We start from the raw sequence: 27319 nt of genomic DNA, 5'->3' as shown, positions 1-27319 counted from the left end.
CCAGGGAGAAAACTCCAAACATCGACAAAGGAAAAGAGAAATCAAAATCATATTCAAAATAGGTTGCAGAAAACCAAGAATGTGTCTGGGACTGTCATTTTAACACACTTCTCACGGACCTGCTTTGTCTTGCTTTATTTTTAGAATTTTCCCAAACTGCCAGACTTGCTGCTGATTTCGCACTTTCATGGGTGCCAAAACTACAACACATGAAGAGAGAAACGAGTACCAAGTACACTCATAGCAACATGCCGAAACCCGGGATCGAACCAGGGACCTTTAGATCTTCAGTCTAACGCTCTCCCAACTGAGCTATTTCGGCTGCAAGCACAACTTTTTACGATATTCTAAGACCGTCAAATTTGTGGTGTTTTGATCTTTTCCACGGTGAAAACTCCAAACATCGACAAAGGAAAAGAGAAATCAAAATCATATTCAACATAGGTTGCAGAAAACCAAGAATGTGTCTGGGACTGTCATTTTAACACACTTCTCACAGACCTGCTTTGTCTTGCTTTATTTTTAGAATTTTCCCAAACTGCCACACTTGCTGCTGATTTCGCACTTTCACGGGTGCCAAAACTACAACAAACGAAGAGAGAAAAGAGAATTAAGTACGCACATAGCAACCTGCCAAAACCCAGGATCGTACCAGGGACCTTTAGATCTTCAGTCTAACGCTCTCCCAACTGAGCTATTTCTGCTGCATACACAACTTTTTACGATATTCTAAGACCGTCAAATTTGTGGTGTTTTGATGTTTTCCAGGGAGAAAACTCCAAACATCGACAAAGGAAAAGAGAAATCAAAATCATATTCAACATAGGTTGCAGAAAACCAAGATTGTGTCTGGGACTGTCATTTTAACACACTTCTCACAGACCTGCTTTGTCTTGCTTTATTTTTAGAATTTTCCCAAACTGTCACACTTGCTGCTGATTTCGCACATTCATGGGTGCCAAAACTACAACACACGAAGAGAGAAACAAGAACCAAGTACGCTCATAGCAACATGCCGAAACCCGGGATCGAACCAGGGACCTTTAGATCTTCAGTCTAACGCTCTCCCAACTGAGCAATTTCGGCTGCAAGCTCAACTTTTTACGATATTCTAAGACAGTCAAATTTGTGGTGTTTTGATCTTTTCCACGGTGAAAACTCCAAACATCGACAAAGGAAAAGAGAAATCAAAATCATATTCAAAATAGGTTGCAGAAAACCAAGAATGTGTCTGGGACTGTCATTTTAACACACTTCTCACGGACCTGCTTTGTCTTGCTATATTTTTAGAATTTTCCCAAACTGCCAGACTTTCTGCTGATTTCGCACTTTCATGGGTGCCAAAACTACAACACACGAAGAGAGAAACGAGTACCAAGTACACTCATAGCGACATGCCGAAAACCGGGATCAAACCAGGGACCTTTAGATCTTCAATCTAACGCTCTCCCAACTGAGCTATTTCGGCTGCAAGTGCAACTTTTTACGATATTCTAAGACCGTAAAATTTGTGGTGTTTTGATCTTTTCCAGGGAGAAAACTCCAAACATCGACAAAGGAAAAGAGAAATCAAAATCATATTCAACATAGGTTGCAGAAAACCAAGATTGTGTCTGGGGCTGTCATTTTAACACACTTCTCACGGACCTGCTTTGTCTTGCTTTATTTTTAGAATTTTCCCAAACTGCCAGACTTGCTGCTGATTTCGCACTTTCATGGGTGCCAAAACTACAACACACGAAGAGAGAAACAAGTACGCTCATAGCAACATGCCAAAACCCGGGATCGAACCAGGGACCTTAAGATCTTAATTCTAACGCTCTCCCAACTGAGCTATTTTGGCTGATTACGCAACTTTTTACGATATTCTAAGACCGTCAAATTTGTGGTGTTTTGATCTTTTCCACGGTGAAAACTCCAAACATCGACAAAGGAAAAGAGAAATCAAAATCATATTCAAAATAGGTTGCAGAAAACCAAGAATGTGTCTGGGACTGTCATTTTAACACACTTCTCACGGACCTGCTTTGTCTTGCTTTATTTTTAGAATTTTCCCAAACTGCCAGACTTGCTGCTGATTTCGCTCTTTCATGGGTGCCAAACCTGGAACACACGAAGAGAGAAACGAGAACCAAGTACGCTCATAGCGACATGCCGAAACCCGGGATCGAACCAGGGACCTTTAGATCTTCAGTCTAACGCTCTCCCAACTGAGCTATTTCGGCTGCAAGCACAACTTTTTACGATATTCTAAGACCGTCAAATTTGTGGTGTTTTGATCTTTTCCACGGTGAAAACTCCAAACATCGACAAAGGAAAAGAGATATCAAAATCATATTCAAAATAGGTTGCAGAAAACCAAGAATGTGTCTGGGACTGTCATTTTAACACACTTCTCACGGACCTGCTTTGTCTTGCTATATTTTTAGAATTTTCCCAAACTGCCAGACTTTCTGCTGATTTCGCACTTTCATGGGTGCCAAAACTACAACACACGAAGAGAGAAACGAGTACCAAGTACACTCATAGCAACATGCCGAAAACCGGGATCGAACCAGGGACCTTTAGATCTTCAGTCTAACGCTCTCCCAACTGAGCTATTTCGGCTGCAAGCACAACTTTTTACGATATTCTAAGACCGTCAAATTTGTGGTGTTTTGATCTTTTCCACGGTGAAAACTCCAAACATCGACAAAGGAAAAGAGAAATCAAAATCATATTCAAAATAGGTTGCAGAAAACCAAGAATGTGTCTGGGACTGTCATTTTAACACACTTCTCACGGACCTGCTTTGTCTTGCTTTATTTTTAGAATTTTCCCAAACTGCCAGACTTGCTGCTGATTTCGCACTTTCATGGGTGCCAAAACTACAACACACGAAGAGAGAAACGAGAACCAAGTATGCTCATAGCAACATGCCGAAACGCCGGGATCGAACCAGGGACCTTTAGATCTTCAGTCTAACGCTCTCCCAACTGAGCTATTTCGGCTGCAAGCACAACTTTTTACGATATTCTAAGACCGTCAAATTTGTGGTGTTTTGATCTTTTCCACGGTGAAAACTCCAAACATCGACAAAGGAAAAGAGAAATCAAAATCATATTCAACATAGGTTGCAAAAAACCAAGATTGTGTCTGGGACTGTCATTTTAACACACTTCTCACGGACCTGCTTTGTCTTGCTTTATTTTTAGAATTTTCCCAAACTGCCAGACTTGCTGCTGATTTCGCACTTTCATGGGTGCCAAAACTACAACACACGAAGAGAGAAACGAGAACCAAGTACGCTCATAGCAACATGCCGAAACCTGGGACCGAACCAGAGACCTTTAGATCTTCAGTCTAACGCTCTCCCAACTGAGCTATTTCGGCTGCAAGCGCAACTTTTTACGATATTCTAAGACCGTCAAATTTGTGGTGTTTTGATCTTTTCCACGGTGAAAACTCCAAACATCGACAAAGGAAAAGAGAAATCAAAATCATATTCAACATAGGTTGCAGAAAACCAAGAATGTGTCTGGGACTGTCATTTTAACACACTTCTCACAGACCTGCTTTGTCTTGCTTTATTTTTAGAATTTTCCCAAACTGCCAGACTTGCTGCTGATTTCGCACTTTCATGGGTGCCAAAACTACAACACATGAAGAGAGAAACGAGTACCAAGTACACTCATAGCAACATGCCGAAACCCGGGATCGAACCAGGGACCTTTAGATCTTCAGTCTAACGCTCTCCCAACTGAGCTATTTCGGCTGCAAGCACAACTTTTTATGATATTCTAAGACCGTCAAATTTGTGGTGTTTTGATCTTTTCCACGGTGAAAACTCCAAACATCGACAAAGGAAAAGAGAAATCAAAATCATATTCAACATAGGTTGCAGAAAACCAAGAATGTGTCTGGGACTGTCATTTTAACACACTTCTCACAGACCTGCTTTGTCTTGCTTTATTTTTAGAATTTTCCCAAACTGCCACACTTGCTGCTGATTTCGCACTTTCACGGGTGCCAAAACTACAACAAACGAAGAGAGAAAAGAGAATTAAGTACGCACATAGCAACCTGCCAAAACCCAGGATCGTACCAGGGACCTTTAGATCTTCAGTCTAACGCTCTCCCAACTGAGCTATTTCTGCTGCATACACAACTTTTTACGATATTCTAAGACCGTCAAATTTGTGGTGTTTTGATGTTTTCCAGGGAGAAAACTCCAAACATCGACAAAGGAAAAGAGAAATCAAAATCATATTCAACATAGGTTGCAGAAAACCAAGATTGTGTCTGGGACTGTCATTTTAACACACTTCTCACAGACCTGCTTTGTCTTGCTTTATTTTTAGAATTTTCCCAAACTGTCACACTTGCTGCTGATTTCGCACATTCATGGGTGCCAAAACTACAACACACGAAGAGAGAAACAAGAACCAAGTACGCTCATAGCAACATGCCGAAACCCGGGATCGAACCAGGGACCTTTAGATCTTCAGTCTAACGCTCTCCCAACTGAGCTATTTCGGCTGCAAGCTCAACTTTTTACGATATTCTAAGACCGTCAAATTTGTGGTGTTTTGATCTTTTCCACGGTGAAAACTCCAAACATCGACAAAGGAAAAGAGAAATCAAAATCATATTCAAAATAGGTTGCAGAAAACCAAGAATGTGTCTGGGACTGTCATTTTAACACACTTCTCACGGACCTGCTTTGTCTTGCTATATTTTTAGAATTTTCCCAAACTGCCAGACTTTCTGCTGATTTCGCACTTTCATGGGTGCCAAAACTACAACACACGAAGAGAGAAACGAGTACCAAGTACACTCATAGCAACATGCCGAAAACCGGGATCGAACCAGGGACCTTTAGATCTTCAATCTAACGCTCTCCCAACTGAGCTATTTCGGCTGCAAGTGCAACTTTTTACGATATTCTAAGACCGTAAAATTTGTGGTGTTTTGATCTTTTCCACGGTGAAAACTCCAAACATCGACAAAGGAAAAGAGATATCAAAATCATATTCAAAATAGGTTGCAGAAAACCAAGAATGTGTCTGGGACTGTCATTTTAACACACTTCTCACGGACCTGCTTTGTCTTGCTTTATTTTTAGAATTTTCCCAAACTGCCAGACTTGCTGCTGATTTCGCACTTTCATGGGTGCCAAAACTACAACACACGAAGAGAGAAACGAGAACCAAGTACGCTCATAGCAACATGCCGAAACCTGGGACCGAACCAGAGACCTTTAGATCTTCAGTCTAACGCTCTCCCAACTGAGCTATTTCGGCTGCAAGCGCAACTTTTTACGATATTCTAAGACCGTCAAATTTGTGGTGTTTTGATCTTTTCCACGGTGAAAACTCCAAACATCGACAAAGGAAAAGAGAAATCAAAATCATATTCAAAATAGGTTGCAGAAAACCAAGAATGTGTCTGGGACTGTCATTTTAACACACTTCTCACGGACCTGCTTTGTCTTGCTTTATTTTTAGAATTTTCCCAAACTGCCAGACTTTCTGCTGATTTCGCACTTTCATGGGTGCCAAAACTACAACACACGAAGAGAGAAACGAGTACCAAGTACACTCATAGCAACATGCCGAAACCCGGGATCGAACCAGGGACCTTTAGATCTTCAGTCTAACGCTCTCCCAACTGAGCTATTTCGGCTGCAAGCACAACTTTTTACGATATTCTAAGACCGTCAAATTTGTGGTGTTTTGATCTTTTCCACGGTGAAAACTCCAAACATCGACAAAGGAAAAGAGATATCAAAATCATATTCAAAATAGGTTGCAGGAAACCAAGAATGTGTCTGGGACTGTCATTTTAACACACTTCTCACGGACCTGCTTTGTCTTGCTATATTTTTAGAATTTTCCCAAACTGCCAGACTTTCTGCTGATTTCGCACTTTCATGGGTGCCAAAACTACAACACATGAAGAGAGAAACGAGTACCAAGTACACTCATAGCAACATGCCGAAACCCGGGATCGAACCAGGGACCTTTAGATCTTCAGTCTAACGCTCTCCCAACTGAGCTACTTCGGCTGCAAGCACTTTCTTTTTACGATATTCTAAGACCGTCAAATTTGTGGTGTTTTGATCTTTTCCAGGGAGAAAACTCCAAACATCGACAAAGGAAAAGAGAAATCAAAATCATATTCAAAATAGGTTGCAGAAAACCAAGAATGTGTCTGGGACTGTCATTTTAACACACTTCTCACGGACCTGCTTTGTCTTGCTTTATTTTTAGAATTTTCCCAAACTGCCAGACTTGCTGCTGATTTCGCACTTTCATGGGTGCCAAAACTACAACACATGAAGAGAGAAACGAGTACCAAGTACACTCATAGCAACATGCCGAAACCCGGGATCGAACCAGGGACCTTTAGATCTTCAGTCTAACGCTCTCCCAACTGAGCTATTTCGGCTGCAAGCACAACTTTTTACGATATTCTAAGACCGTCAAATTTGTGGTGTTTTGATCTTTTCCACGGTGAAAACTCCAAACATCGACAAAGGAAAAGAGAAATCAAAATCATATTCAACATAGGTTGCAGAAAACCAAGAATGTGTCTGGGACTGTCATTTTAACACACTTCTCACAGACCTGCTTTGTCTTGCTTTATTTTTAGAATTTTCCCAAACTGCCACACTTGCTGCTGATTTCGCACTTTCACGGGTGCCAAAACTACAACAAACGAAGAGAGAAAAGAGAATTAAGTACGCACATAGCAACCTGCCAAAACCCAGGATCGTACCAGGGACCTTTAGATCTTCAGTCTAACGCTCTCCCAACTGAGCTATTTCTGCTGCATACACAACTTTTTACGATATTCTAAGACCGTCAAATTTGTGGTGTTTTGATGTTTTCCAGGGAGAAAACTCCAAACATCGACAAAGGAAAAGAGAAATCAAAATCATATTCAACATAGGTTGCAGAAAACCAAGAATGTGTCTGGGACTGTCATTTTAACACACTTCTCACAGACCTGCTTTGTCTTGCTTTATTTTTAGAATTTTCCCAAACTGCCACACTTGCTGCTGATTTCGCACTTTCACGGGTGCCAAAACTACAACAAACGAAGAGAGAAAAGAGAATTAAGTACGCACATAGCAACCTGCCAAAACCCAGGATCGTACCAGGGACCTTTAGATCTTCAGTCTAACGCTCTCCCAACTGAGCTATTTCTGCTGCATACACAACTTTTTACGATATTCTAAGACCGTCAAATTTGTGGTGTTTTGATGTTTTCCAGGGAGAAAACTCCAAACATCGACAAAGGAAAAGAGAAATCAAAATCATATTCAACATAGGTTGCAGAAAACCAAGATTGTGTCTGGGACTGTCATTTTAACACACTTCTCACAGACCTGCTTTGTCTTGCTTTATTTTTAGAATTTTCCCAAACTGTCACACTTGCTGCTGATTTCGCACATTCATGGGTGCCAAAACTACAACACACGAAGAGAGAAACAAGAACCAAGTACGCTCATAGCAACATGCCGAAACCCGGGATCGAACCAGGGACCTTTAGATCTTCAGTCTAACGCTCTCCCAACTGAGCTATTTCGGCTGCAAGCTCAACTTTTTACGATATTCTAAGACCGTCAAATTTGTGGTGTTTTGATCTTTTCCACGGTGAAAACTCCAAACATCGACAAAGGAAAAGAGAAATCAAAATCATATTCAAAATAGGTTGCAGAAAACCAAGAATGTGTCTGGGACTGTCATTTTAACACACTTCTCACGGACCTGCTTTGTCTTGCTATATTTTTAGAATTTTCCCAAACTGCCAGACTTTCTGCTGATTTCGCACTTTCATGGGTGCCAAAACTACAACACACGAAGAGAGAAACGAGAACCAAGTACGCTCATAGCGACATGCCGAAACCCGGGATCGAACCAGGGACCTTTAGATCTTCAGTCTAACGCTCTCCCAACTGAGCTATTTCGGCTGCAAGCACAACTTTTTACGATATTCTAAGACCGTCAAATTTGTGGTGTTTTGATCTTTTCCACGGTGAAAACTCCAAACATCGACAAAGGAAAAGAGATATCAAAATCATATTCAAAATAGGTTGCAGAAAACCAAGAATGTGTCTGGGACTGTCATTTTAACACACTTCTCACGGACCTGCTTTGTCTTGCTATATTTTTAGAATTTTCCCAAACTGCCAGACTTTCTGCTGATTTCGCACTTTCATGGGTGCCAAAACTACAACACACGAAGAGAGAAACGAGTACCAAGTACACTCATAGCAACATGCCGAAAACCGGGATCGAACCAGGGACCTTTAGATCTTCAGTCTAACGCTCTCCCAACTGAGCTATTTCGGCTGCAAGCACAACTTTTTACGATATTCTAAGACCGTCAAATTTGTGGTGTTTTGATCTTTTCCACGGTGAAAACTCCAAACATCGACAAAGGAAAAGAGAAATCAAAATCATATTCAAAATAGGTTGCAGAAAACCAAGAATGTGTCTGGGACTGTCATTTTAACACACTTCTCACGGACCTGCTTTGTCTTGCTTTATTTTTAGAATTTTCCCAAACTGCCAGACTTGCTGCTGATTTCGCACTTTCATGGGTGCCAAAACTACAACACACGAAGAGAGAAACGAGAACCAAGTATGCTCATAGCAACATGCCGAAACGCCGGGATCGAACCAGGGACCTTTAGATCTTCAGTCTAACGCTCTCCCAACTGAGCTATTTCGGCTGCAAGCACAACTTTTTACGATATTCTAAGACCGTCAAATTTGTGGTGTTTTGATCTTTTCCACGGTGAAAACTCCAAACATCGACAAAGGAAAAGAGAAATCAAAATCATATTCAACATAGGTTGCAAAAAACCAAGATTGTGTCTGGGACTGTCATTTTAACACACTTCTCACGGACCTGCTTTGTCTTGCTTTATTTTTAGAATTTTCCCAAACTGCCAGACTTGCTGCTGATTTCGCACTTTCATGGGTGCCAAAACTACAACACACGAAGAGAGAAACGAGAACCAAGTACGCTCATAGCAACATGCCGAAACCTGGGACCGAACCAGAGACCTTTAGATCTTCAGTCTAACGCTCTCCCAACTGAGCTATTTCGGCTGCAAGCGCAACTTTTTACGATATTCTAAGACCGTCAAATTTGTGGTGTTTTGATCTTTTCCACGGTGAAAACTCCAAACATCGACAAAGGAAAAGAGAAATCAAAATCATATTCAACATAGGTTGCAGAAAACCAAGAATGTGTCTGGGACTGTCATTTTAACACACTTCTCACAGACCTGCTTTGTCTTGCTTTATTTTTAGAATTTTCCCAAACTGCCAGACTTGCTGCTGATTTCGCACTTTCATGGGTGCCAAAACTACAACACATGAAGAGAGAAACGAGTACCAAGTACACTCATAGCAACATGCCGAAACCCGGGATCGAACCAGGGACCTTTAGATCTTCAGTCTAACGCTCTCCCAACTGAGCTATTTCGGCTGCAAGCACAACTTTTTACGATATTCTAAGACCGTCAAATTTGTGGTGTTTTGATCTTTTCCACGGTGAAAACTCCAAACATCGACAAAGGAAAAGAGAAATCAAAATCATATTCAACATAGGTTGCAGAAAACCAAGAATGTGTCTGGGACTGTCATTTTAACACACTTCTCACAGACCTGCTTTGTCTTGCTTTATTTTTAGAATTTTCCCAAACTGCCACACTTGCTGCTGATTTCGCACTTTCACGGGTGCCAAAACTACAACAAACGAAGAGAGAAAAGAGAATTAAGTACGCACATAGCAACCTGCCAAAACCCAGGATCGTACCAGGGACCTTTAGATCTTCAGTCTAACGCTCTCCCAACTGAGCTATTTCTGCTGCATACACAACTTTTTACGATATTCTAAGACCGTCAAATTTGTGGTGTTTTGATGTTTTCCAGGGAGAAAACTCCAAACATCGACAAAGGAAAAGAGAAATCAAAATCATATTCAACATAGGTTGCAGAAAACCAAGATTGTGTCTGGGACTGTCATTTTAACACACTTCTCACAGACCTGCTTTGTCTTGCTTTATTTTTAGAATTTTCCCAAACTGTCACACTTGCTGCTGATTTCGCACATTCATGGGTGCCAAAACTACAACACACGAAGAGAGAAACAAGAACCAAGTACGCTCATAGCAACATGCCGAAACCCGGGATCGAACCAGGGACCTTTAGATCTTCAGTCTAACGCTCTCCCAACTGAGCTATTTCGGCTGCAAGCTCAACTTTTTACGATATTCTAAGACCGTCAAATTTGTGGTGTTTTGATCTTTTCCACGGTGAAAACTCCAAACATCGACAAAGGAAAAGAGAAATCAAAATCATATTCAAAATAGGTTGCAGAAAACCAAGAATGTGTCTGGGACTGTCATTTTAACACACTTCTCACGGACCTGCTTTGTCTTGCTATATTTTTAGAATTTTCCCAAACTGCCAGACTTTCTGCTGATTTCGCACTTTCATGGGTGCCAAAACTACAACACACGAAGAGAGAAACGAGTACCAAGTACACTCATAGCAACATGCCGAAAACCGGGATCGAACCAGGGACCTTTAGATCTTCAATCTAACGCTCTCCCAACTGAGCTATTTCGGCTGCAAGTGCAACTTTTTACGATATTCTAAGACCGTAAAATTTGTGGTGTTTTGATCTTTTCCACGGTGAAAACTCCAAACATCGACAAAGGAAAAGAGATATCAAAATCATATTCAAAATAGGTTGCAGAAAACCAAGAATGTGTCTGGGACTGTCATTTTAACACACTTCTCACGGACCTGCTTTGTCTTGCTTTATTTTTAGAATTTTCCCAAACTGCCAGACTTGCTGCTGATTTCGCACTTTCATGGGTGCCAAAACTACAACACACGAAGAGAGAAACGAGAACCAAGTACGCTCATAGCAACATGCCGAAACCTGGGACCGAACCAGAGACCTTTAGATCTTCAGTCTAACGCTCTCCCAACTGAGCTATTTCGGCTGCAAGCGCAACTTTTTACGATATTCTAAGACCGTCAAATTTGTGGTGTTTTGATCTTTTCCACGGTGAAAACTCCAAACATCGACAAAGGAAAAGAGAAATCAAAATCATATTCAAAATAGGTTGCAGAAAACCAAGAATGTGTCTGGGACTGTCATTTTAACACACTTCTCACGGACCTGCTTTGTCTTGCTTTATTTTTAGAATTTTCCCAAACTGCCAGACTTTCTGCTGATTTCGCACTTTCATGGGTGCCAAAACTACAACACACGAAGAGAGAAACGAGTACCAAGTACACTCATAGCAACATGCCGAAACCCGGGATCGAACCAGGGACCTTTAGATCTTCAGTCTAACGCTCTCCCAACTGAGCTATTTCGGCTGCAAGCACAACTTTTTACGATATTCTAAGACCGTCAAATTTGTGGTGTTTTGATCTTTTCCACGGTGAAAACTCCAAACATCGACAAAGGAAAAGAGATATCAAAATCATATTCAAAATAGGTTGCAGGAAACCAAGAATGTGTCTGGGACTGTCATTTTAACACACTTCTCACGGACCTGCTTTGTCTTGCTATATTTTTAGAATTTTCCCAAACTGCCAGACTTTCTGCTGATTTCGCACTTTCATGGGTGCCAAAACTACAACACATGAAGAGAGAAACGAGTACCAAGTACACTCATAGCAACATGCCGAAACCCGGGATCGAACCAGGGACCTTTAGATCTTCAGTCTAACGCTCTCCCAACTGAGCTACTTCGGCTGCAAGCACTTTCTTTTTACGATATTCTAAGACCGTCAAATTTGTGGTGTTTTGATCTTTTCCAGGGAGAAAACTCCAAACATCGACAAAGGAAAAGAGAAATCAAAATCATATTCAAAATAGGTTGCAGAAAACCAAGAATGTGTCTGGGACTGTCATTTTAACACACTTCTCACGGACCTGCTTTGTCTTGCTTTATTTTTAGAATTTTCCCAAACTGCCAGACTTGCTGCTGATTTCGCACTTTCATGGGTGCCAAAACTACAACACATGAAGAGAGAAACGAGTACCAAGTACACTCATAGCAACATGCCGAAACCCGGGATCGAACCAGGGACCTTTAGATCTTCAGTCTAACGCTCTCCCAACTGAGCTATTTCGGCTGCAAGCACAACTTTTTACGATATTCTAAGACCGTCAAATTTGTGGTGTTTTGATCTTTTCCACGGTGAAAACTCCAAACATCGACAAAGGAAAAGAGAAATCAAAATCATATTCAACATAGGTTGCAGAAAACCAAGAATGTGTCTGGGACTGTCATTTTAACACACTTCTCACAGACCTGCTTTGTCTTGCTTTATTTTTAGAATTTTCCCAAACTGCCACACTTGCTGCTGATTTCGCACTTTCACGGGTGCCAAAACTACAACAAACGAAGAGAGAAAAGAGAATTAAGTACGCACATAGCAACCTGCCAAAACCCAGGATCGTACCAGGGACCTTTAGATCTTCAGTCTAACGCTCTCCCAACTGAGCTATTTCTGCTGCATACACAACTTTTTACGATATTCTAAGACCGTCAAATTTGTGGTGTTTTGATGTTTTCCAGGGAGAAAACTCCAAACATCGACAAAGGAAAAGAGAAATCAAAATCATATTCAACATAGGTTGCAGAAAACCAAGAATGTGTCTGGGACTGTCATTTTAACACACTTCTCACAGACCTGCTTTGTCTTGCTTTATTTTTAGAATTTTCCCAAACTGCCACACTTGCTGCTGATTTCGCACTTTCACGGGTGCCAAAACTACAACAAACGAAGAGAGAAAAGAGAATTAAGTACGCACATAGCAACCTGCCAAAACCCAGGATCGTACCAGGGACCTTTAGATCTTCAGTCTAACGCTCTCCCAACTGAGCTATTTCTGCTGCATACACAACTTTTTACGATATTCTAAGACCGTCAAATTTGTGGTGTTTTGATGTTTTCCAGGGAGAAAACTCCAAACATCGACAAAGGAAAAGAGAAATCAAAATCATATTCAACATAGGTTGCAGAAAACCAAGATTGTGTCTGGGACTGTCATTTTAACACACTTCTCACAGACCTGCTTTGTCTTGCTTTATTTTTAGAATTTTCCCAAACTGTCACACTTGCTGCTGATTTCGCACATTCATGGGTGCCAAAACTACAACACACGAAGAGAGAAACAAGAACCAAGTACGCTCATAGCAACATGCCGAAACCCGGGATCGAACCAGGGACCTTTAGATCTTCAGTCTAACGCTCTCCCAACTGAGCTATTTCGGCTGCAAGCTCAACTTTTTACGATATTCTAAGACCGTCAAATTTGTGGTGTTTTGATCTTTTCCACGGTGAAAACTCCAAACATCGACAAAGGAAAAGAGAAATCAAAATCATATTCAAAATAGGTTGCAGAAAACCAAGAATGTGTCTGGGACTGTCATTTTAACACACTTCTCACGGACCTGCTTTGTCTTGCTATATTTTTAGAATTTTCCCAAACTGCCAGACTTTCTGCTGATTTCGCACTTTCATGGGTGCCAAAACTACAACACACGAAGAGAGAAACGAGTACCAAGTACACTCATAGCAACATGCCGAAAACCGGGATCGAACCAGGGACCTTTAGATCTTCAATCTAACGCTCTCCCAACTGAGCTATTTCGGCTGCAAGTGCAACTTTTTACGATATTCTAAGACCGTAAAATTTGTGGTGTTTTGATCTTTTCCACGGTGAAAACTCCAAACATCGACAAAGGAAAAGAGATATCAAAATCATATTCAAAATAGGTTGCAGAAAACCAAGAATGTGTCTGGGACTGTCATTTTAACACACTTCTCACGGACCTGCTTTGTCTTGCTTTATTTTTAGAATTTTCCCAAACTGCCAGACTTGCTGCTGATTTCGCACTTTCATGGGTGCCAAAACTACAACACACGAAGAGAGAAACGAGAACCAAGTACGCTCATAGCAACATGCCGAAACCTGGGATCGAACCAGGGACCTTTAGATCTTCATTCTAACGCTTTCCCAACTGAGCTATTTCGGCTGCATACACAATGTTTTATGATATTCTAAGACCGTCAAATTTGTGGTGTTTTGATGTTTTCCAGGGAGAAAACTCCAAACATCGACAAAGGAAAAGAGAAATCAAAATCATATTCAACATAGGTTGCAGAAAACCAAGAATGTGTCTGGGACTGTCATTTTAACACACTTCTCACAGACCTGCTTTGTCTTGCTTTATTTTTAGAATTTTCCCAAACTGCCACACTTGCTGCTGATTTCGCACTTTCACGGGTGCCAAAACTACAACAAACGAAGAGAGAAAAGAGAATTAAGTACGCACATAGCAACCTGCCAAAACCTAGGATCCAACCAGGGACCTTTAGATCTTCAGTCTAACGCTCTCCCAACTGAGCTATTTCTGCTGCATACACAACTTTTTACGATATTCTAAGACCGTAAAATTTGTGGTGTTTTGATCTTTTCCACGGTGAAAACTCCAAACATCGACAAAGGAAAAGAGAAATCAAAATCATATTCAAAATAGGTTGCAGAAAACCAAGAATGTGTCTGGGACTGTCATTTTAACACACTTCTCACGGACCTGCTTTGTCTTGCTTTATTTTTAGAATTTTCCCAAACTGCCACACTTGCTGCTGATTTCGCACTTTCACGGGTGCCAAAACTACAACAAACGAAGAGAGAAAAGAGAATTAAGTACGCACATAGCAACCTGCCAAAACCCAGGATCGAACCAGGGACCTTTAGATCTTCAGTCTAACGCTCTCCCAACTGAGCTATTTCTGCTGCATACACAACTTTTTACGATATTCTAAGACCGTCAAATTTGTGGTGTTTTGATGTTTTCCAGGGAGAAAACTCCAAACATCGACAAAGGAAAAGAGCAATCAAAATCATATTCAACATAGGTTGCAGAAAACCAAGATTGTGTCTGGGGCTGTCATTTTAACACACTTCTCACGGACCTGCTTTGTCTTGCTTTATTTTTAGAATTTTCCCAAACTGCCAGACTTGCTGCTGATTTCGCACTTTCATGGGTGCCAAAACTACAACACACGAAGAGAGAAACAAGTACGCTCATAGCAACATGCCAAAACGCGGGATCGAACCAGGGACCTTAAGATCTTAATTCTAACGCTCTCCCAACTGAGCTATTTTGGCTGATTACGCAACTTTTTACGATATTCTAAGACCGTCAAATTTGTGGTGTTTTGATCTTTTCCACGGTGAAAACTCCAAACATCGACAAAGGAAAAGAGAAATCAAAATCATATTCAAAATAGGTTGCAGAAAACCAAGAATGTGTCTGGGACTGTCATTTTAACACACTTCTCACGGACCTGCTTTGTCTTGCTTTATTTTTAGAATTTTCCCAAACTGCCAGACTTGCTGCTGATTTCGCTCTTTCATGGCTGCCAAATCTGGAACACACGAAGAGAGAAACGAGAACCAAGTACGCTCATAGCGACATGCCGAAACCCGGGATCGAACCAGGGACCTTTATATCTTCAGTCTAACGCTCTCCCAACTGAGCTACTTCTGCTGCAAGCACAAGTTTTTACGATATTCTAAGACCATCAAATTTGTGGTGTTTTGATCTTTTTCACGGTGAAAACTCCAAACATCGACAAAGGAAAAGAGAAATCAAAATCATATTCAAAATAGGTTGCAGAAAACCAAGAATGTGTCTGGGATTGTCATTTTAACACACTTCTCACGGACCTGCTTTGTCTTGCTTTATTTTTAGAATTTTCCCAAACTGCCAGACTTGCTGCTGATTTCGCACTTTCACGGGTGCCAAAACTACAACAAACGAAGAGAGAAAAGAGAATCAAGTACGCACATAGCAACCTGCCAAAACCCGGGATCGAACCAGGGACCTTTAGATCTTCAGTCTAAATGTCTCCCAACTGAGCTATTTCGGCTGCAAGCACAACTTTTTACGATATTCTAAGACCGTCAAATTTGTGGTGTTTTGATCTTTTCCACGGTGAAAACTCCAAACATCGACAAAGGAAAAGAGAAATCAAAATCATATTCAAAATAGGTTGCAGAAAACCAAGAATGTGTCTGGGATTGTCATTTTAACACACTTCTCACGGACCTGCTTTGTCTTGCTTTATTTTTAGAATTTTCCCAAACTGCCACACTTGCTGCTGATTTCGCACATTCACGAGTGCCAAAACTGCAACAAACGAAGAGAGAAACGAGAACCAAGTACGCTCATAGCAACCTGCCGAAAGCCGGGATCGAACCAGGGACCTTTAGATCTTCAGTCTAACGCTCTCCCAACTGAGCTATTTCAGCTGCCTACACAACTTTTTATGATATTATAAGACCGTCAAATTTGTGGTGTTTTGATGTTTTCCAGGGAAAAAACTCCAAACATCGGCAAAGGAAAAGAGAACTCAGAATCATATTCAACATAGGCTGCAGAAATCCTAGATTGTGTCTGGGACCATCATTTTAACACTCTTCTGACGGACCTGCTTTGTCTTGCTATATTTTTAGAATTTTCCCAAACTGCCAGACTTTCTGCTGATTTCGCACTTTCATGGGTGCCTAAACTACAACACATGAAGAGAGAAACGAGAACCAAGTACGCTCATGGCAACATGCCGAAACCCGGGATCGAACCAGGGACCTTTAGATCTTCAGTCTAACGCTCTCCCAACTGAGCTATTTCGGCTGCAAGCACAACTTTATACGATATTCTAAGACCGTCAAATTTGTGGTGTTTTGATCTTTTCCACGGTGAAAACTCCAAACATCGACAAAGGAAAAGAGAAATCAAAATCATATTCAAAATAGGTTGCAGAAAACCAAGAATGTGTCTGGGACTGTCATTTTAACACACTTCTCACGGACCTGCTTTGTCTTGCTTTATTTTTAGAATTTTCCCAAACTGCCAGACTTGCTGCTGATTTCGCTCTTTCATGGGTGCCAAACCTGGAACACACGAAGAGAGAAACGAGAACCAAGTACGCTCATAGCGACATGCCGAAACCCGGGATCGAACCAGGGACCTTTATATCTTCAGTCTAACGCTCTCCCAACTGAGCTACTTCTGCTGCAAGCACAACTTTATACGATATTCTAAGACCGTCAAATTTGTGGTGTTTTGATCTTTTCCACGGTGAAAACTCCAAACATCGACAAAGGAAAAGAGAAATCAAAATCATATTCAAAATAGGTTGCAGAAAACCAAGAATGTGTCTGGGACTGTCATTTTAACACACTTCTCACGGACCTGCTTTGTCTTGCTTTATTTTTAGAATTTTCCCAAACTGCCAGACTTGCTGCTGATTTCGTACTTTCATGGGTGCCAAAACTACAACACACGAAGAGAGAAACGAGTACCAAGTACACTCATAGCAACATGCTGAAACCCGGGATCGAACCAGGGACCTTTAGATCTTCAGTCTAACGCTCTCCCAACTGAGCTATTTCGGCTGCAAGCACAACTTTTTACGATATTCTAAGACCGTCAAATTTGTGGTGTTTTGATGTTTTCCAGGGAGAAAACTCCAAACATCGACAAAGGAAAAGAGAAATCAAAATCATATTCAACATAGGTTGCAGAAAACCAAGAATGTGTCTGGGACTGTCATTTTAACACACTTCTCACAGACCTGCTTTGTCTTGCTTTATTTTTAGAATTTTCCCAAACTGCCACACTTGCTGCTGATTTCGCACTTTCACGGGTGCCAAAACTACAACAAACGAAGAGAGAAAAGAGAATTAAGTACGCACATAGCAACCTGCCAAAACCTAGGATCCAACCAGGGACCTTTAGATCTTCAGTCTAACGCTCTCCCAACTGAGCTATTTCTGCTGCATACACAACTTTTTACGATATTCTAAGACCGTAAAATTTGTGGTGTTTTGATCTTTTCCACGGTGAAAACTCCAAACATCGACAAAGGAAAAGAGATATCAAAATCATATTCAAAATAGGTTGCAGAAAACCAAGAATGTGTCTGGGACTGTCATTTTAACACACTTCTCACGGACCTGCTTTGTCTTGCTTTATTTTTAGAATTTTCCCAAACTGCCAGACTTGCTGCTGATTTCGCACTTTCATGGGTGCCAAAACTACAACACACGAAGAGAGAAACGAGTACCAAGTTCACTCATAGCAACATGCCGAAACCCAGGAACGAACAAGGAACCTTTAGATCTTCAGTCTAACGCTCTCCCAACTGAGCTATTTCGGCTGCAAGCACAACTTTTTACGATATTCTAAGACCGTCAAATTTGTGGTGTTTTGATCTTTTCCACGGTGAAAACTCCAAACATCGACAAAGGAAAAGAGAAATCAAAATCATATTCAACATAGGTTGCAGAAAACCAAGAATGTGTCTGGGACTGTCATTTTAACACACTTCTCACAGACCTGCTTTGTCTTGCTTTATTTTTAGAATTTTCCCAAACTGCCACACTTGCTGCTGATTTCGCACTTTCACGGGTGCCAAAACTACAACAAACGAAGAGAGAAAAGAGAATTAAGTACGCACATAGCAACCTGCCAAAACCCAGGATCGAACCAGGGACCTTTAGATCTTCAGTCTAACGCTCTCCCAACTGAGGTATTTCTGCTGCATACACAACTTTTTACGATATTCTAAGACCGTCAAATTTGTGGTGTTTTGATGTTTTCCAGGGAGAAAACTCCAAACATCGACAAAGGAAAAGAGCAATCAAAATCATATTCAACATAGGTTGCAGAAAACCAAGATTGTGTCTGGGGCTGTCATTTTAACACACTTCTCACGGACCTGCTTTGTCTTGCTTTATTTTTAGAATTTTCCCAAACTGCCAGACTTGCTGCTGATTTCGCACTTTCATGGGTGCCAAAACTACAACACACGAAGAGAGAAACAAGTACGCTCATAGCAACATGCCAAAACCCGGGATCGAACCAGGGACCTTAAGATCTTAATTCTAACGCTCTCCCAACTGAGCTATTTTGGCTGATTACGCAACTTTTTACGATATTCTAAGACCGTCAAATTTGTGGTGTGTTGATCTTTTCCACGGTGAAAACTCCAAACATCGACAAAGGAAAAGAGAAATCAAAATCATATTCAAAATAGGTTGCAGAAAACCAAGAATGTGTCTGGGACTGTCATTTTAACACACTTCTCACGGACCTGCTTTGTCTTGCTTTATTTTTAGAATTTTCCCAAACTGCCAGACTTGCTGCTGATTTCGCTCTTTCATGGGTGCCAAACCTGGAACACACGAAGAGAGAAACGAGAACCAAGTACGCTCATAGCGACATGCCGAAACCCGGGATCGAACCAGGGACCTTTATATCTTCAGTCTAACGCTCTCCCAACTGAGCTATTTCGGCTGCAAGCACAACTTTTTACGATATTCTAAGACCATCAAATTTGTGGTGTTTTGATCTTTTTCACGGTGAAAACTCCAAACATCGACAAAGGAAAAGAGAAATCAAAATCATATTCAAAATAGGTTGCAGAAAACCAAGAATGTGTCTGGGATTGTCATTTTAACACACTTCTCACGGACCTGCTTTGTCTTGCTTTATTTTTAGAATTTTCCCAAACTGCCACACTTGCTGCTGATTTCGCACATTCACGAGTGCCAAAACTGCAACAAACGAAGAGAGAAACGAGAACCAAGTACGCTCATAGCAACCTGCCGAAAGCCGGGATCGAACCAGGGACCTTTAGATCTTCAGTCTAACGCTCTCCCAACTGAGCTATTTCAGCTGCCTACACAACTTTTTATGATATTATAAGACCGTCAAATTTGTGGTGTTTTGATGTTTTCCAGGGAAAAAACTCCAAACATCGGCAAAGGAAAAGAGAACTCAGAATCATATTCAACATAGGCTGCAGAAATCCTAGATTGTGTCTGGGACCATCATTTTAACACTCTTCTGACGGACCTGCTTTGTCTTGCTATATTTTTAGAATTTTCCCAAACTGCCAGACTTTCTGCTGATTTCGCACTTTCATGGGTGCCTAAACTACAACACATGAAGAGAGAAACGAGAACCAAGTACGCTCATGGCAACATGCCGAAACCCGGGATCGAACCAGGGACCTTTAGATCTTCAGTCTAACGCTCTCCCAACTGAGCTATTTCGGCTGCAAGCACAACTTTATACGATATTCTAAGACCGTCAAATTTGTGGTGTTTTGATCTTTTCCACGGTGAAAACTCCAAACATCGACAAAGGAAAAGAGAAATCAAAATCATATTCAAAATAGGTTGCAGAAAACCAAGAATGTGTCTGGGACTGTCATTTTAACACACTTCTCACGGACCTGCTTTGTCTTGCTTTATTTTTAGAATTTTCCCAAACTGCCAGACTTGCTGCTGATTTCGCTCTTTCATGGGTGCCAAACCTGGAACACACGAAGAGAGAAACGAGAACCAAGTACGCTCATAGCGACATGCCGAAACCCGGGATCGAACCAGGGACCTTTATATCTTCAGTCTAACGCTCTCCCAACTGAGCTACTTCTGCTGCAAGCACAACTTTATACGATATTCTAAGACCGTCAAATTTGTGGTGTTTTGATCTTTTCCACGGTGAAAACTCCAAACATCGACAAAGGAAAAGAGAAATCAAAATCATATTCAAAATAGGTTGCAGAAAACCAAGAATGTGTCTGGGACTGTCATTTTAACACACTTCTCACGGACCTGCTTTGTCTTGCTTTATTTTTAGAATTTTCCCAAACTGCCAGACTTGCTGCTGATTTCGCTCTTTCATGGGTGCCAAACCTGGAACACACGAAGAGAGAAACGAGAACCAAGTACGCTCATAGCGACATGCCGAAACCCGGGATCGAACCAGGGACCTTTATATCTTCAGTCTAACGCTCTCCCAACTGAGCTACTTCTGCTGCAAGCACAACTTTTTACGATATTCTAAGACCGTCAAATTTGTGGTGTTTTGATGTTTTCCAGGGAGAAAACTCCAAACATCGACAAAGGAAAAGAGAAATCAAAATCATATTCAAAATAGGTTGCAGAAAACCAAGAATGTGTCTGGGATTGTCATTTTAACACACTTCTCACGGACCTGCTTTGTCTTGCTTTATTTTTAGAATTTTCCCAAACTGCCAGACTTGCTGCTGATTTCGCACTTTCACGGGTGCCAAAACTACAACAAACGAAGAGAGAAAAGAGAATCAAGTACGCACATAGCAACCTGCCAAAACCCGGGATTGAACCAGGGACCTTTAGATCCTCAGTTTAAGGCTCTCCCGACTCAGCTATTTCGGCTGCATACACAATGTTTTACGATATTCTAAGACCGTCAAATTTGTGGTGTTTTGATGTTTTCCAGGGAGAAAACTCCAAACATCGACAAAGGAAAAGAGAAATCATATTCAACATAGGTTGCAGAAAACCAAGATTGTGTCTGGGACTGTCATTTTAACACACTTCTCACAGACCTACTTTGTCTTGCTTTATTTTTAGAATTTTCCCAAACTGCCAGACTTGCTGCTGATTTCGCTCTTTCATGGGTGCCAAACCTGGAACACATGAAGAGAGAATCATGTACGCTCATAGCAACCTGCCGAAACACGGGATCGAACCAGGGACCTTTAGATCTTCAGTCTAACGCTCTCCCAACTGAGTTATTTTGGCTGCATACACAACATTTTACGATATTCCAAGATCGTCAGATTTGTGGAGTTTTGATGTTTTCCAGGGAAAAAACTCCAAACATCGGCAAAGGAAAAGAGAAATCAAAATCATATTCAACATAGGCTGCAGAAAACCAAGATTGTGTCTGGGACTATCATTTTAACACTCTTCTGATGGACCTGCTTTGTCTTGCTTTATTTTTAGAATTTTCCCAAACTGACAGACTTGCTGCTGATTTCGTACTTTCATGGGTGCCAAAACTACAACACACGAAGAGAGAAACGAGATCTAAGTACGCTCATAGCAACATGCCGAAACCCGGGATCGAGCCAGGGACCTTTGGATCTTCAGTCTAACACTCTCCCAACTGAGCTATTTCAGCTGCATACACAACGTTTTACGATATTCTAAGACCGTCAAATTTGTGGTGTTTCCATGTTTTCCAGGGAAAAACATCCAAACATCAGCAAAGGAAACGAGAAATCAAAATCATATTCAACATAAGCTGCAGAAAACCAAGATTGTGTCTGGGACTGTTATTTTAACACTCTTCTGACGGACCTGCTTTGTCTTCGTTTATTTTTAGAATTTTCCCAAATTGCCAGACTTGCTGCTGATTTCCCACTTTCATGGGTGCCAAAACTACAACACATGACGAGAACCAAGTACGCTCATAGCAACATGCCAAAACCCAGTATCGAACCAGGGACCTTTAGATCTTAATTCTAACGCTCTCCCAACTGAGCTACTTTGGCTGATTACACAACTTTTTACGATATTCTAAGACCGTCAAATTTTTGGTTTTTTGATCTTTTCCACGGAGAAAACTCCAAACATCGACAAAGGAAAAGAGAAATCAAAATCATATTCAAAATAGGTTGCAGAAAGCCAAGAATGTGTCTGGGATTGTCATTTTAACAAACTTCTCATGGACCTGCTTTGTCTTGCTTTATTTTTTGAATTTTCCCAAACTGCCAGACTTGCTGCTGATTTTGCACTTTCATGGGTGCCAAAACTACAACACACAAAGAGAGAAACGAGTACCAAGTACACTCATTGCAACATGCCAAAGCCTGGGATCGAACCAGGGACCTTTAGATCTTCAGTCTAACGCTCTCCCAACTGAGCTATTTCAGCTGCAAGCACAACTTTTTACGATATTCTAAGACCGTCAAATTTGTGGTGTTTTGATGTTTTCCAGGGAAAAAACTCCAAACATCGGCAAAGGAAAAGAGAACTCAGAATCATATTCAACATAGGCTGCAGAAATCCTAGATTGTGTCTGGGACCATCATTTTAACACTCTGCTGACGGACCTGCTTTGTCTTGCTATATTTTTAGAATTTTCCCAAACTGCCAGACTTTCTGCTGATTTCGCACTTTCATGGGTGCCAAAACTACAACACACGAAGAGAGAAACGAGAATCAAGTACGCTCATAGCAACATGCCAAAACCCAGTATCGAACCAGGGACCTTTAGATCTTAATTCTAACGCTCTCCCAACTGAGCTATTTTGGCTGATTGCACAACTCTTTACGATATTCTAAGACCGTCAAATTTGCGGTTTTTTGATCTTTTCCACGGAGAAAACTCCAAATATCGGCAAAGGAAAAGAGAACTCAAAATCATTCAACATAGGCTGCAGAAAACCAAGATTGTGTCTGGGACTGTCATTTTAACACTCTTCTGATGGACCTGCTTTGTCTTGCTTTATTTTTAGAATTTTCCCAAAGTGCCAGACTTGCTGCTGATTTCGCACTTTCATGGGTGCCAAAACTACAACACATGAAGAGAGAATCAAGTACGCTCATAGCAACCTGCTGAATCATGGGTTTGAACCAGGGATCTTTAGATCTTCAGTCTAACCCTCCCCCAACTGAGTTATTTTGGCTGCATACACAACTTTTTATGATATTCCAAAACCGTCAAATTTGTGGAGTTTTGATGTTTTCCAGGGAAAAAACTCCAAACATCGGCAAAGAAAAAGAGAAATCAAAATCATATTCAACATAGGCTGCAGAAAACCAAGATTGTGTCTGGGACTGTTATTTTAACACTCTTCTGATGGACCTGCTTTGTCTTCGTTTATTTTTAGAATTTTCCCAAACTGCCAGACTTTCTGCTGATTTCGCACTTTCATGGGTGCCAAAACTACAACACACGAAGAGAGAAACGAGAACCAAGTACGCTCATAGCAACATGCCGAAACCCGGGATCGAACCAGGGACCTTTAGATCTTCAGTCTAACGCTCTCCCAACTGAGCTATTTCGGCTGCAAGCACAACTTTTTACGATATTCTAAGACCGTCAAATTTGTGGTGTTTTGATCTTTTCCACGGTGAAAACTCCAAACATCGACAAAGGAAAAGAGAAATCAAAATCATATTCAAAATAGGTTGCAGAAAACCAAGAATGTGTCTGGGACTGTCATTTTAACACACTTCTCACGGACCTGCTTTGTCTTGCTTTATTTTTAGAATTTTCCCAAACTGCCAGACTTGCTGCTGATTTCGCACTTTCATGGGTGCCAAAACTACAACACATGAAGAGAGAATCAAGTACGCTCATAGCAACCTGCTGAAACACGGGATCGAACCAGGGACCTTTAGATCTTCAGTCTAACGCTCTCCCAACTGAGTTATTTTGGCTGCATACACAACTTTTTATGATATTCCAAAATCGTCAGATTTGTGGAGTTTTGATGTTTTCCAGGGAAAAAACTCCAAACATCGGCAAAGGAAAAGAGAAATCAAAATCATATTCAACATAGGCTGCAGAAAACCAAGATTGTGTCTGGGACTATCATTTTAACACTCTTCTGACGGACCTGCTTTGTCTTGCTTTATTTTTAGAATTTTCCCAAACTGACAGACTTGCTGCTGATTTCGTACTTTCATGGGTGCCAAAACTACAACACACGAAGAGAGAACTAAGTACGCTCATAGCAACCTGCTGAAACACGGGATCGAACCAGGGACCTTTAGATCTTCAGTCTAACGCACTCCCAACTGAGTTATTTTGGCTGCATACACAACTTTTTACGATATTCCAAAATCGTCAGATTTGTGGAGTTTTGATGTTTTCCAGGGAAAAAACTCCAAACATCGGCAAAGGAAAAGAGAAATCAAAATCATATTCAACATAGGCTGCAGAAAACCAAGATTGTGTCTGGGACTATCATTTTAACACTCTTCTGACGGACCTGCTTTGTCTTGCTTTATTTTTAGAATTTTCCCAAACTGCCAGACTTGCTGCTGATTTCGCACTTTCATGGGTGCTAAAACTACAACACATGAAGAGAGAATCAAGTACGCTCATAGCAACCTGCTGAAACATGGGTTCGAACCAGGGATCTTTAGATCTTCAGTCTAACCCTCCCCCAACTGAGTTATTTTGGCTGCATACACAACTTTTTATGATATTCCAAAACCGTCAAATTTGTGGAGTTTTGATGTTTTCCAGGGAAAAAACTCCAAACATCGGCAAAGAAAAAGAGAAATCAAAATCATATTCAACATAGGCTGCAGAAAACCAAGATTGTGTCTGGGACTGTTATTTTAACACTCTTCTGATGGACCTGCTTTGTCTTCGTTTATTTTTAGAATTTTCCCAAACTGCCAGACTTTCTGCTGATTTCGCACTTTCATGGGTGCCAAAACTACAACACACGAAGAGAGAAACGAGAACCAAGTACGCTCATAGCAACATGCCGAAACCCGGGATTGAACCAGGGACCTTTAGATCTTCAGTCTAACGCTCTCCCAACTGAGCTATTTCGGCTGCAAGCACAACTTTTTACGATATTCTAAGACCGTCAAATTTGTGGTGTTTTGATCTTTTCCACGGTGAAAACTCCAAACATCGACAAAGGAAAAGAGAAATCAAAATCATATTCAAAATAGGTTGCAGAAAACCAAGAATGTGTCTGGGACTGTCATTTTAACACACTTCTCACGGACCTGCTTTGTCTTGCTTTATTTTTAGAATTTTCCCAAACTGCCAGACTTGCTGCTGATTTCGCACTTTCATGGGTGCCAAAACTACAACACATGAAGAGAGAATCAAGTACGCTCATAGCAACCTGCTGAAACACGGGATCGAACCAGGGACCTTTAGATCTTCAGTCTAATGCTCTCCCAACTGAGTTATTTTGGCTGCATACACAACTTTTTACGATATTCCAAAATCGTCAGATTTGTGGAGTTTTGATGTTTTCCAGGGAAAAAACTCCAAACATCGGCAAAGGAAAAGAGAAATCAAAATCATATTCAACATAGGCTGCAGAAAACCAAGATTGTGTCTGGGACTATCATTTTAACAGTCTTCTGACGGACCTGCTTTGTCTTGCTTTATTTTTAGAATTTTCCCAAACTGACAGACTTGCTGCTGATTTCGTACTTTCATGGGTGCCAAAACTACAACACACGAAGAGAGAAACGAGAACTAAGTACGCTCATAGCAACATGCCGAAACCCGGGATCGAGCCAGGGACCTTTGGATCTTCAGTCTAACACTCTCCCAACTGAGCTATTTCGGCTGCATACACAATGTTTTACGATATTCTAAGACCGTAAAATTTGTGGTGTTTTCAAGTTTTCCAGGGAAAAACCTCCAAACATCAGCAAAGGAAACGAGAAATCAAAATCATATTCAACATAAGCTGCAGAAAACCAAGATTGTGTCTGGGACTGTTATTTTAACACTCTTCTGACGGACCTGCTTTGTCTTCGTTTATTTTTAGAATTTTCCCAAATTGCCAGACTTGCTGCTGATTTCGCACTTTCATGGGTGCCAAAACTACAACACATGAAGAGAGAAACGAGAACCAAGTACGCTCATAGCAACATGCCAAAACCCAGTAGCGAACCAGGGACCATTAGATCTTAATTCTAACGCTCTCCCAACTGAGCTATTTTGGCTGATTACACAACTTTTTACGATATTCTAAGACCGTCAAATTTGTGGTTTTTTGATCTTTTCCACGGAGAAAACTCCAAACATTGACAAAGGAAAAGAGAAATCAAAATCATATTCAAAATAGGTTGCAGAAAACCAAGAATGTGTCTGGGATTGTCATTTTAACAAACTTCTCACGGACCTGCTTTGTCTTGCTTTATTTTTAGAATTTTCCCAAACTGCCAGACTTGCTGCTGATTTTGCACTTTCATGGGTGCCAAAACTACAACACACGAAGAGAGAAACGAGTACCAAGTACACTCATTGCAACATGCCAAAGCCTGGGATCGAACCAGGGACCTTTAGATTTTCAGTCTAACGCTCTCCCAACTGAACTATTTCAGCTGCAAGCACAACTTTTTACGATATTCTAAGACCGTCAAATTTGTGGTGTTTTGATCTTTTCCACGGTGAAAACTCCAAACATCGACAAAGGAAAAGAGAAATCAAAATCATATTCAAAATAAGCTGCAGAAATCCTAGATTGTGTCTGGGACCATCATTTTAACACTCTTCTGACAGACCTGCTTTGTCTTGCTTTATTTTTAGAATTTTCCCAAACTGCCAGACTTTCTGCTGATTTCGCACTTTCATGGGTGCCAAAACTACAACACACAAAGAGTGAAAGGAGAACCAAGTACGCTCATAGCAACATGCCAAAACCCGGGATCGAACCAG

General features: G+C 41.0%; 18 non-coding genes across 18 annotated transcripts; all 18 read right to left on the bottom strand.

Moving 5' to 3' along the window:
- Positions 1-249: 249 nt before the first annotated feature.
- Positions 250-322, bottom strand: TRNAF-GAA (transfer RNA phenylalanine (anticodon GAA)). The gene has a single exon. It is a non-coding gene; the product is annotated as a tRNA-Phe (tRNA).
- Positions 323-2152: 1830 nt separating this feature from the next.
- TRNAF-GAA (transfer RNA phenylalanine (anticodon GAA)) lies at positions 2153-2225 on the bottom strand. Its single transcript has one exon. It is a non-coding gene; the product is annotated as a tRNA-Phe (tRNA).
- A 1456-nt stretch (positions 2226-3681) lies between these two features.
- TRNAF-GAA (transfer RNA phenylalanine (anticodon GAA)) lies at positions 3682-3754 on the bottom strand. Its single transcript has one exon. It is a non-coding gene; the product is annotated as a tRNA-Phe (tRNA).
- A 691-nt stretch (positions 3755-4445) lies between these two features.
- On the bottom strand, positions 4446-4518 carry TRNAF-GAA (transfer RNA phenylalanine (anticodon GAA)). The gene has a single exon. It is a non-coding gene; the product is annotated as a tRNA-Phe (tRNA).
- Positions 4519-5591: 1073 nt separating this feature from the next.
- On the bottom strand, positions 5592-5664 carry TRNAF-GAA (transfer RNA phenylalanine (anticodon GAA)). The gene has a single exon. It is a non-coding gene; the product is annotated as a tRNA-Phe (tRNA).
- A 692-nt stretch (positions 5665-6356) lies between these two features.
- TRNAF-GAA (transfer RNA phenylalanine (anticodon GAA)) lies at positions 6357-6429 on the bottom strand. Its single transcript has one exon. It is a non-coding gene; the product is annotated as a tRNA-Phe (tRNA).
- A 1073-nt stretch (positions 6430-7502) lies between these two features.
- On the bottom strand, positions 7503-7575 carry TRNAF-GAA (transfer RNA phenylalanine (anticodon GAA)). The gene has a single exon. It is a non-coding gene; the product is annotated as a tRNA-Phe (tRNA).
- A 309-nt stretch (positions 7576-7884) lies between these two features.
- On the bottom strand, positions 7885-7957 carry TRNAF-GAA (transfer RNA phenylalanine (anticodon GAA)). The gene has a single exon. It is a non-coding gene; the product is annotated as a tRNA-Phe (tRNA).
- Positions 7958-9413: 1456 nt separating this feature from the next.
- TRNAF-GAA (transfer RNA phenylalanine (anticodon GAA)) lies at positions 9414-9486 on the bottom strand. Its single transcript has one exon. It is a non-coding gene; the product is annotated as a tRNA-Phe (tRNA).
- Positions 9487-10177: 691 nt separating this feature from the next.
- TRNAF-GAA (transfer RNA phenylalanine (anticodon GAA)) lies at positions 10178-10250 on the bottom strand. The gene has a single exon. It is a non-coding gene; the product is annotated as a tRNA-Phe (tRNA).
- A 1073-nt stretch (positions 10251-11323) lies between these two features.
- Positions 11324-11396, bottom strand: TRNAF-GAA (transfer RNA phenylalanine (anticodon GAA)). The gene has a single exon. It is a non-coding gene; the product is annotated as a tRNA-Phe (tRNA).
- Positions 11397-12088: 692 nt separating this feature from the next.
- Positions 12089-12161, bottom strand: TRNAF-GAA (transfer RNA phenylalanine (anticodon GAA)). The gene has a single exon. It is a non-coding gene; the product is annotated as a tRNA-Phe (tRNA).
- A 1073-nt stretch (positions 12162-13234) lies between these two features.
- On the bottom strand, positions 13235-13307 carry TRNAF-GAA (transfer RNA phenylalanine (anticodon GAA)). The gene has a single exon. It is a non-coding gene; the product is annotated as a tRNA-Phe (tRNA).
- A 3358-nt stretch (positions 13308-16665) lies between these two features.
- On the bottom strand, positions 16666-16738 carry TRNAF-GAA (transfer RNA phenylalanine (anticodon GAA)). The gene has a single exon. It is a non-coding gene; the product is annotated as a tRNA-Phe (tRNA).
- Positions 16739-20096: 3358 nt separating this feature from the next.
- On the bottom strand, positions 20097-20169 carry TRNAF-GAA (transfer RNA phenylalanine (anticodon GAA)). The gene has a single exon. It is a non-coding gene; the product is annotated as a tRNA-Phe (tRNA).
- Positions 20170-21242: 1073 nt separating this feature from the next.
- Positions 21243-21315, bottom strand: TRNAL-GAG (transfer RNA leucine (anticodon GAG)). Its single transcript has one exon. It is a non-coding gene; the product is annotated as a tRNA-Leu (tRNA).
- Positions 21316-23885: 2570 nt separating this feature from the next.
- TRNAF-GAA (transfer RNA phenylalanine (anticodon GAA)) lies at positions 23886-23958 on the bottom strand. The gene has a single exon. It is a non-coding gene; the product is annotated as a tRNA-Phe (tRNA).
- A 1434-nt stretch (positions 23959-25392) lies between these two features.
- TRNAF-GAA (transfer RNA phenylalanine (anticodon GAA)) lies at positions 25393-25465 on the bottom strand. The gene has a single exon. It is a non-coding gene; the product is annotated as a tRNA-Phe (tRNA).
- Positions 25466-27319: the final 1854 nt, after the last annotated feature.

The sequence above is a fragment of the Eleutherodactylus coqui genome, chromosome 3 (assembly GCF_035609145.1).
Source record: "Eleutherodactylus coqui strain aEleCoq1 chromosome 3, aEleCoq1.hap1, whole genome shotgun sequence".
Taxonomy (NCBI): Eukaryota; Metazoa; Chordata; class Amphibia; order Anura; family Eleutherodactylidae; genus Eleutherodactylus; species Eleutherodactylus coqui.
The sequence above is the reverse complement of the archived record's forward strand: the minus strand, read 5'-3'. Positions and strand labels throughout refer to the sequence as shown.